General features: G+C 47.3%; 1 pseudogene; it reads left to right on the forward strand.

Moving 5' to 3' along the window:
• The first annotated feature begins 2,509 nt into the window (after positions 1–2,509).
• On the forward strand, positions 2,510–2,723 carry LOC133064017 (NADH dehydrogenase [ubiquinone] 1 alpha subcomplex subunit 1-like; annotated as a pseudogene).
• The last annotated feature ends 8,304 nt before the right edge of the window (positions 2,724–11,027 follow it).

Here is an 11,027-nt window from a genome sequence, read left to right on the forward strand (position 1 = left end):
GTAAAGGATCCGCCTGCCTGGTGGTTAACCATCCGCCTGCCAACACAGGGGACGGAGGCTGGATCCCTGGTCCAGGAAGATCTCATAGGCTGCTGGGGCAACTAAGCCCGTTCGCCACAGCTACGGAGCCTAGACCCTGCACGTACTGAAGCCCACACACATAGAGCCCATGCTCCACAACCAGAGAAGCCAGCACAAAAAGAAGCCTGTGCCCTGCAACTCGAGAGCAGCCCCGATCGCTGAAACTAGAGAAAGCCTGCGTGCCCCAACAAAGACACTGTGCAGCCAAATAAATAAATATTTAAAAAAAAGAATTGCAGGACACTCAATTGAAATGGGAGAATCAGTGTGTTTGAGGGGTTCCTCTGGGCTTTGTTGCATGGATGGGCTGACAGCAAGATAACTTTGTTGCTGGTAGTAAACATGGGTAATGCCTTTGCTTCCTGAGAGATGGGGTACTTCTGGGGGGCCCCCCAGGGCACCCCGTGAGGATGGGTGAGAGGATGTGGGCTGAGAGCCGGCCACCACCCTGGGCTCAGAGGAAGGAGTTCTAAGATGTTACCAGGTGAAAGCCAATGCTCCAAGGGCTCTGCTCATCACATGAATGACAGGGCTTTGCTCTGTGGGTGTGAGGCTGCCAACACAGCCATCAGGGACCAGGCCAGTCACAGAAACAGGAGAAGTGAGCAGACTGTAATTATAAACATGGGGCATTCTTAGCTAATATTTTACTCTCCTATTTTTGAAGGTGATTTAGGCAGAGGGACATTTCTCGTCTCTAAGAAGATCAAAATAAGGTGAAATGACAACCCTCAGAATGGGAGAAAATAATAGCAAATGAAGCAACTGACAAAGGGTTAATTTCTAAAATACACAAGCAGCTCATACAAGTCAATACCAGAAAAACAAGCAACCCAATCAAAAAGTGGGGAAAAGACGTAAACAGACATTTCTCCAAAGAAGACATATGGATGGCTAACAAACACATGAAAAGATGCTCAGCATCGCTCATGATTAGAAAAATGCAAATCAAAACTACAATGAGATATCATCTTACACCAGTCAGAATGGCCATCATCAAAAAGTCTACAAACAGTAAATGTTGGAGAGGGTGTGGAGAAAATGGAATCCTTTTGCACTGTTGGTGGGAATGTAAATTGATGCAGCTACTATGGAAGATGGTATCGAGATTCCTTAAAAATCTAGGAATAAAACCACCATATGACCCAACAATTCCACTACTAGGCATATATGAGGAAACCAAAATTGAAAAAGATACACATACCCCAATGTTCATTGCAGCACTATTTACAATAACTAGAACATGGAAGCAACCTAGATGTCCACTGACAGATGAATGGATAAAGAAGATGTGGTACATATATGAATGTGAAAGTGAAAGTTACTCAGTCATGTCCAACTCTTTGAGACCCAATGGACTCCAGGCTCCTCCGTCCATGGAATTGTCCAGGCCAGAATAGTGGAGTGGGTAGCCATTCCCTTCTCCAGGGGATCTTCCCAACCTAGGGATTAAACCCAGGTCTCCCGCATTGCAGGCGAATTCTTTACTGCCTGAGCCACCAGGGAAGCCCAAGAATACTGGAGTGGGTAGCCTATCCCTGCTCCAGGGGATCTTCCCAACCCAGGAATCAAACCAGGGTCTCCTGCATACGGGCAGATTCTTCACCAGCTGAGCTACCAGGGAAGCCATATATAAACCACAGAATATTATTCAGCCATGAAAAAGGAACACATTTGAGTCAGTTCTAATGAGGTGGATGAACCTAGAGCCTATTATACAGAGTGAAGTAAGTCAGAAAGAGAAATCAAATAATGCATACTAAGGCATATATGTGGCATCTAGAAAGATAGTACTGATGAAATTATTTGCAGGGCAGCAGTGGAGACACAGACATAGAGAACAGACTTCTGGACATGGTGGGGGTAGGATGGGGGATGGGAAGAGGAAGGACAGGGTGGGGTGTATGGAGAGAGTAACATAGAAATTTAAAATAACATATGTAAAATAGATAGCCAATGGGAATTCGCTGTATGCCTCGAACCTCAAACTGGGGCTCTGTAACAACCTAAAGGGGTGGGATGGGGAGGGAGGTGGGAGGGAGGCTCTAGAGGGAGGGGATATATATGTACCTTTGGCTGATTCTATAGGTAGTGGCTTCCCTCATAGCTCAGTCGGTAGAAGAATCTGTCTACAATGCAGGAGACTGGGGTTCAATTCCTGGGTCGGGAAGATCCCTGGAGAAAGAAATGGCAACCCACCCCAGTATTCTTGCCTGGAGAATCCCACAGAGAGAGGAACCTGGCAGGCTTCAGCCCATGGGGTCGCAAAGAGTCGGACACAACTTAGCAACTAAGCCATCATGGCCGATTAGTGTTGATGTTTGGCAGAAATCAATACAATTCTGTAAAGCTATTATCTTTCAATTAAAAAAATAAATACATTTTAAAAAATACAGTTCAAAAAAAAAAAGAGGGGAACGGCATCATGATGTGATTCGAGGTTCTCCCTGGGATCGCCTTCATGGGCGTGGGCTTGTGCATCCCAGGGGATGGCCACCGTGAGCATCCATAGGTTCAGTAATGGGGGCAAGGAAAAAAGTGTTGCCCATTACTCATATCAGTGGTATTTGATGGAAAGAGACAGGCCCGTCTCTGGACTAAACCGTGACTATGTGTCAAAGGGTTTGGAGAACATTGATTAAGGAAATGTTTTCCTGATTGATGAAAAACAACTCAGTCATGCTCTTCTATCCCTGCTAGAAGATTATGCAGCGTATCGTGTAGCATGCAGAGTATTTTGTAGTGTGTAATAAAAAGAAAAGGGAAAAAAATCAGCAGTATAAGAGTCAACTACAAATTGGCACTTGCCATCTACGTCTACAATGATTAAATCATGAGCTACTGCAGCTACTGATTCTCAACACCCTCTGAAAGGAGTTCAAGGTGGGGCGCAGAAATGAGGCACTCTGTACTTAGGGAAAAACTGGCAGGACAGTTAGATATCTTAGTTAGATATTTAGTTTGATATTTTAAGGAACTGATTTTATTAGCCCAATTCTTGTATCGCCTCCTAACTAGAAAAGCACTAAAATCCTTCACGATGATGACTGCTCCTTGTTCTGCAAAAACAATTGCTTGATTGCATGTACTCCCCCTTCACCAACATCACATCTATACTGTCCCTCCCCCTACCTTGTTGAAGCAGTTTCTCAGAGCTTATCTGAGGTGCTGTCTCCCTGGCTATAGTGCTCATTTTGTCCCCAAATAAAACTTAACTCGCAAGTCTCACATGGTGTAATTTTTTAAGTTGGCACAAGCATGACAGCCTTCTGTCATGGAGATCGAGACAGACAGCAGAGGGCCTGTGGCAAGCAGGAGGGCAGGGCTGTCTAAAGGATGTACAGGGCATTGCCATTAGTGCATACAATGCTTCTCCATCCGGGACTTTCTTTTTTAAAATCTATATTCATTTATTTTTGGCTGGTGAAACTAGAGAAAGCCTGCATGCACCAGTGAAGACCCTGGGCAGTCAAATAAATAAATAGTAAAAAGAAGAAGAACTGAATTACTGGACACCCAATTGAAGTGGGAGAATCAGTGGGTTTGCGTGGTTTTTAAATTATTTATTTATTTATTATTTATTTTTGGTTGCATTGGGTGTTCATTGCTGCCTGCGGGCTTTCTCTAGTTGCAGCGAGGGGGGCTACTCTCTAGTTATAGTGTGCTGGCTTCTCATTGTGGTGGCTCCCTTGTTGCAGAGCACTGGGTTCTAGGGCATGCAGGCTTCAGTAGTTGAGGCTCCAGGGCTTAGTTGTCCCAGCACATGTGGAATCTTTCCCGACCAGGGATTGAACCATGTCCCCTGCATTGGCAGGCGGATTCTTAACCACTGGATCAACAGGAAAGTCCCATCCCTGACTTTCTAACTAGGCTTTTCTCTTGGTCCAACTGGCTGTGCCAGGGAGCTAATACCCCAGGCGCAGTCTTCTAGCAAGGACAGGCGCTGGCAGGAGACACCCCAGTTCCCTGGCCCCTTGGGAGGCATAACTCCCAGATGTACCCAGAGGGACTGAGCCCCAGCTGCCCACAGCCAGCATCCTGAGCTACCTCCTTCCCACCCCGCCCTGTTTCCCCCCAGCCCTTCCCAGGATCCCCTCCCTAATAAACTCTTTGCAGTCAGATCCTGGCCTCAGAGCCTGCCTCTGGGGCAATCAAAATTAAGATAAGGGACCACGTCAGGGACTGGCTGTTCCTTCGCTGCAGCCAGTGTTTGCTGGATAGGAAGGCAGACCCTGTATCACTCGACATTGACTTTTTTTTTTTTTTTTCCAAAGAGAAACCAGGATCCAGACTTTCCTGTGAAACCTTCCGAGTTTTGATAGCCAGCTCAAATTAAAACAATACAGAACAAAGTAAAACAGAACAAAACGCAACGTGTCTGCGAGCCGGCCCTGACCCTCGACCGGCCGGGTCAGAGCTGTTGGTGGCGGGTGGAGGGCACCGAAAGCTGTGAGCGGCGGGGGGCTTTGGTCACAGGGGCTTCTTGACAACCTGCTTTGGTGGCCTGGGTGGGTGGGGACCGGTGGAGGAGGTCCTCGGTGGGCCGGGCAGTATGGCCTGTTTACAAGACCCCAGCTGGAAGCATCTGGAAGGCTCTGCGTGGCCGCCCGCGGGCCGGCAGTAGACTCAGAATAAACAATCAGCCCGAATGCTTTTCTAAACACGGAGACCCAGAGCCGCCCGCGGCCGCCCCAGGCTCGCCAGGGTAGGGTGCGGTCCCAGGATCACTCCGCCTGCCGGACATCTAAGCTCAGGCCCAGGAAAAACAAACTTGGGGAGCGGGGGGGCGCGCTGGAGTGCCCCCAGGAGAAGGCAGTCCTGAGAGAGCCAAGTCCAGACCCCCACACTTGTGAACTTCTTTTTAATTCCGTGCAGACGGAGGAGGCCGTCTTTATAGATTTCCATCTCCCTGCACCACCACCCCCCCGCCCCCGCCTCTTTCCTCTTGCAGAGAAAACAAAACGGGTGTCTCTCGAGATTGTTTTTGCCCCATTTCACATGGTTTATTTAAAGCCATCGCTTTTCGCCTGCCTTCTCAGAATTTAAATTAAGAATACAGGGTGTCAAGAGTACAGGAGGGTGATGTAAAATTTGGGTTCTATGTGTTTATTGTTCTACAACCAGCGAAAGCCATCCACGCCTGTTATAAATTGTTTAATACTTTCAGTAGATTTTAAGTTGGAACTATGTTCCCTCAGGGAGAGGGGAAGAAACATTCCTGAAAGCAGACCTCTAACGGGCCCCCTAGGAGCCCCATATTTCATATATCATAGCACATTTAATCCTCATCATGATCCAAATAAGCTGTATAGTATTGTCGAATTACAATATCTCTTGGTTAGAGATGTAGAAACCTACATCAAAGAGGCTTTACGTGATTGGAATGACCGTGGGAAGGACTTCAGGCATGGCTGGATCCAGGAGTTCCAATGCTGTCATGAGACTCTCTTTCTCTCTCTCTCTCTCTCCATCTCTTGACTCTACTGTCTGCTGTCACTGTTTCCTTCTTAGTCAGCCCTTTCTCTTATGATTGCAAAGATGGTCCCCAGCAGTTCCAAGCTTCCAGTTGCCAAGCAACCCTGCTGGACAGAGTTTCCCAAGAATTTCAGCAAAAGTCCGATGACTGAATCTCATGGGTCCAGATCACTGGGTCACATGCCAATCACTATGGCTAGGGTGAGAGAGTTCATAAGCACAGGCCCACACTGGGAGTTTGAGAGGGTCAGTCCACTAAAATATAGGTAGGAATAGGGGTAGTTACTGTGCCCATTTTGAATGGGTAGACAGTGGGCATTCAAAAATAACAAGTCATGGGATTTCCCTGTTGGTCCAGTGGCTAAGACTCTGTCCTCTCAATGCACAAGGCCCAGCCAGGTTCAATCCCTGGTCAGGGAACTAGATTCGACATGTCCCAACTAAGAGTTTGCATGTTGCAACGGAAAGATCCTACATGCCACAAAGAAACTCAAGGATCCTTCCTGCTGCAACTCCCAGCACAGCTGAATAAATAAATATTAAAAAATAAAATAACAGACGCCAGCCACAGCAAGGGGAGAAAAATAGGTGAATCCTGAGGCACCAGCAGGGCTGTCGGGACAGTTGCACAGGTTGCACACAACACATTTCTGGGGAGCCCTGTTTACATTCAGTGTCGTTGTGCATTTATATTTTTATCATAGTACATTTTCAACAATGGCAGTTTAGTGTCTCACAGCTGAAAACACAGGTTGAAAAGAAAAACAGAACCTCCGTATGTTGCAAGTCTTACCATCAAGAGGTGGAATCTATTTCCTCACCCCTCAAATCTGGGCTGGCCTTGTGACTTGCTCTGACCAGCAGAACATAGCAGAAGTGACGCTGTGAATTTTGAGGCTGACACTTATATTCTCTTGGAAGAGGAGGTCCTTTGGGAGGATAAGGAGTCACGTGAAGGAAACCAAGATGCCCCGGCTGCCCAGCTTTGGAGGACCTGGGGAGGTAGGACAGACAGATGCAGCAAACTTTGCTGTCAGCTCATTTAAGCTGCCTAGAGGAAAAAATGGCAACCCACTCTGGTATTCTTACCTGGAAAATTCCATGTACAGAGGAGCCTGGCAGGCTGCAGTCTGTGGGGTCACAAAGAATCAGACATGACTGAGCATGCTCACACGCAAGCACACACACACACACACATGCATGTATTTAATCTGGGAACTGTTTCCCAGAATCCTCTCTCTATATGATTCCAGGTTTGTTGTTCAGTTGCTCAGTTGTGTCTGACTCTTGGCGACCCCATGAACTGCAGCACGCCAGGCTTCCCTTCACCATCTCAGTGATGCCATCTAACCATTTCATCCTCTGTTGCCCCATTCTCCTCCTGCCCTCAATCTTTCCCAGCATCAAGGCCTTTTCCAATGAGTCAGCTCTTCGCATCAGGTGGCTGAAGTATTGGAGTTTCAGCTTCAGCATCAATCCTTCCAGTGAATAATCAGGGTTGATTTCCTTTAGGATTGACTGGTTTTATATCCTTGCTGTCCAGGGGATCGTGAAGAGTCTTCTCCAGCACTGCAGTTCAAAAGCATCAATTCTTCGGCTCTCGGCCTTCTTTTTGGTCCAGTTTTCACATCTGTACATGACTGCTGGGAAACCCATAGCTTTGACTATACAGACCTTTGTTGACAAAGTGATGTCTCTGCTTTTTAATATGCTGTCTAGCTTGGTCATAGCTTTTCTTTCAAGGAGCAAGCATCTTTTCATTTCATGGCTGCAGTCACCATCTGCAGTGATTTTGGAGCCCAAGAAAATAAAGTCTGTCACTGTTTCCATTTTTTTCCCATCAATTTGTCATGAAGTAATGGGTTCCAGGTTAAAATTAGCCACAAGGAGCGTGTGAAACAGATTGGCAGATGAGGCCCTCTGAAAATCAGTGTGGTCCTATACAATGACGGTGCCTCCTGGGATGACTTATGTAGAAGCACATGCACAATAGGGGCTTCCCTGGGGGCTCAGCAGTGAAGAATCCGCCTGCCAATGCAGGAGACGTGGGTTCAGTTCCTGGATGGAGAAGATCCCCTGGAGAAGGAAATGGCGACACACTCCAGTATTCTTGCCTGGCACATCCCACAGACAGAGGAGCCCAGCGAGCTACAGTCCATGGGGTCACAAAGAATCTAGACATGACACAGGGACTAACCAACACCACATCAGTGTATTGTGTTTTGCTTTATTGTGATTCACAGAGATCGCAGGGTTTTGCTGTTTTTAACAAAGGTTTACATCAAGCAAATTTATTGGCACCATTTTGCCAATGGCATTCGCTCCCTCAGAGTCTCTGTGTCACGTTTTGGGATTTCTTGCCATACTTCACACTTTTTCATGATCATTTTATTTGTTACGGTGATCTGTGATCAGTGATCTTTGATGTTACTACTATGACCAACTGAAGACTCAGAAGATGGTTAGCATCTTTCAGCAGTAACTATTTTAAAACTAAGGTATCTATATTGTTTTTTTTTTAACATAATGCTATTTTAATGCACACTTAATAGACTACAGTGTGATGTAAACATAACTTTGATACACACTGGGAAATTTTAAAATTCAGAGTTCAGTTCAGTCGCTCAGTCGTGTCCAGCTCTTTGTGGCCCCATGGACTGCAGCACACCAGGCCTCCCTGTCCATCACCAAGTCCCGGAGCTTGCTCAAACTCGTGTCCATTGAGTCAGTGATGCCATCCAACCATCTAATCTTCTGTCATCTCCTTCTCCTCCTGCCTTCAATCTTTCCCAGCATCAGGGTTTTTTCCAATGAGTCAGTTCTTCGCATCAGGTGGCCAAAGGATTGGAGTTTCAGTTTCAGCATCAGTCCTTCTAATGAATATTCAGGACTGATTTCCTTCAGGATGGACTGATTTGATCTCCTTGCAGCCCAAGGGACTCTCAAGAGTCCTTGCTTTATTGCAGTGTTTGCTTTATTGCCATTTGGTCTGAAACCAAACCCACAATATCGCTGAGAGATGCCTGTACTTTCATCCAAATCCTTGCTTCAGAGTCTGCTTTTGGAGAAACCAAGTCTAAGGCCTCTTGGGAGGCTCAAGTGCCCTGTGTTGTGTGCTGAAGGAACCCAATGACAGAGCTCTGAGCAGAAAGAAAGAAACCTTTCCTTTTAACCTTTCATTCATTCATTCAACAAACAGTCAACAGGTTTCTGCTACGTTCCAGCACTGGAGACAGTAGAGCCGAGAACTTGGGGTCATTCGAGCTGGTGCAAACTGGAGTCCCAAATATGGGCACATCACCCACTCTTTCAGAGCTTCATTTAATTGTCACTATGTCCTGTGAGGCAGGAAATGTCATGGTCCTGATTTTTCACATGAGGAAACAGAGGCACAGAGAGGCTGAGTAACTTGCCCAAGGTCACACAGCTAATCAGTAGCAGAGCCAGGGTTCAAGCCCGGGGGTCAACTCCATACCCATGTTCTTAGCCACTTCCTCAGAAGTTCTAGAGACTGGGCTGATTAAGGAAAGTCCCAGAATTTAGGACTTGAGGCTTCCCTGGTGGCTCAGCAGTAAAGAATCTGCCTGCCAAGATAGGAGACGCAGGTTCAATCCCTGAGTGGGGAAGATCCCCTGGAGAAGGAAATGGCAATACACTCCAGTATTCCTGCTTGGAGAATTCACGGATAGACGAGCCGGGGGGGCTACAGTCCGTGGGGTCACAAAGAGTCAGACACAATTTAGTGACTAAATAAACAAGAATTTAGGATTTACTCCCCCAAATGGTATGAGTCAGTTCCATAATACTTGTGAGAAAAATCTCATTAGTTTGCTTTTCTAAGTCTGATGAAATTGAGATCTGATTCCCCTTGCCAGGGAGCAGGCTTTTGCCATTCTGAAGCTTGTTTCTACAAACAGTCCCCACAAGCCTCTCCCGGATAGCCTGGTTCCATCCCCCTAAGGCCCCAGGTGTACACAATATCTCTTCCTTTTACTGCCAAATCTTCCCTTCCTAGCCACACCCCAGGTTCCTGAGTACTGAGCAAGGCTGGCCACAGTGACTTAAGTGCATGTGACTTAAGCTGAGCCAAAAAGACTCCAGCCTAAGAGGAAGTCTTCATTAGGCTGGTGAGATGAAACCCTGGGGCTGTGATGCACCATCTTTGCCAGTCAATAGAGACAGTCCACTGAAGAATTAGGCAAGCATGGCCAAGAGACACAGAGAGATCCCCAACCACCTGCCTGAGCCCCTGGATCAAGCCGTGCCTGAAGCTGCTGCTCTCCTGAATTTCCAGGGACACAAAATAATATGTTCTGCTTCAATGTAAGTTTATTTCAGTCAGAGTCTGTAATTTGCAGCTAGATGAAGCCTGACTATGTAGTAGACTTAAAAAGAACCAAGACTTTTTGATTCTCTACTAGTCCAGGGTAAACATCGCCCTTTAGAAAGCAAAGACCTTGAGGCTCCTTGAGGGGGGGTGAAGGGAGGGAAAATATTTCTCATTCTTCTGTGATGACTCAATAGCTAAAATAAGCTCTGGTTCATTTCCTCAAGCAGGTTATCCTACCTGACAATCATTACTCATCCCAGCCCTAACCAGCCTTGAGGTTGGTGTGGCTGCAGAGCTCTCTAAGGCTCCCTAGATTTTCCATGTTCCTCTGAAAAGACTGTGTCACTGCACCTTTCACCTCCAGCTCAGAGTCCTGGGAGCTGGATTTTTCTAGAGCACCAAGAAAACATTTTACCAAATGCCCAGCCAAATCAACACCCAGTAGATACTTGCAATGCACAAGAGGACTTTGGAAATCTCGCCTCTATAGAAAGTGCCCAAAGAAGCTGTTCTTGCCTCTTCTTACCAGGTGCTGGGCCAGCTTAGCTGGTAAAGAACCCACCTGCCAATGCAGGAGACACAAGAGGTGCAGGTTCAATACTGGGTCGGGAAGATCCCCTGGAGGAGGGCATGGCAACACACTCCGGTGTTCTTGCCTGGAGAATTCCAAGGACAGAGGAGCCTGGCAGGCTACAGTCCATGGGGTCGCAAAGTGTGAAGGACTAACACTTTCACTTTTGAGAAATCAAGGAGCTGGGTCAGCAGGGGGCAGAGGAGGACCCTCTGGCTGAGCCGAAGAAGCCGAAGGCTCTTTCTGGAAGGAGTGAGGGAGTACGGGAAGATTCTAAGTTGGGGAAATCATACACAACCTCATTTTAGGTTAGATTCCCTAGAAACAGAGACTGAGATGGGGATTTGGGTGCACGCGGCTTTTTGAGGGGGAGGTTCTCAAAAGGCGGGCGGTGTCAGTCTCTCCGGGCTGCGTGTGGAGCAGCGGGTAACAGGGTGGGGGTGACGGCTGTGAGTCACTAGCCACCAACGCTCCCAGCGGCTGGCACAGAGGACCTGGGCAGCTCCTTCCTTCCTCCTCGGGACCACCCACCTGCTTTCAGGGAAAAGACTCACCGATGGCTGCAGCTGG

Source organism: Dama dama, chromosome 10, assembly GCF_033118175.1.
Source record: "Dama dama isolate Ldn47 chromosome 10, ASM3311817v1, whole genome shotgun sequence".
Taxonomy (NCBI): Eukaryota; Metazoa; Chordata; class Mammalia; order Artiodactyla; family Cervidae; genus Dama; species Dama dama.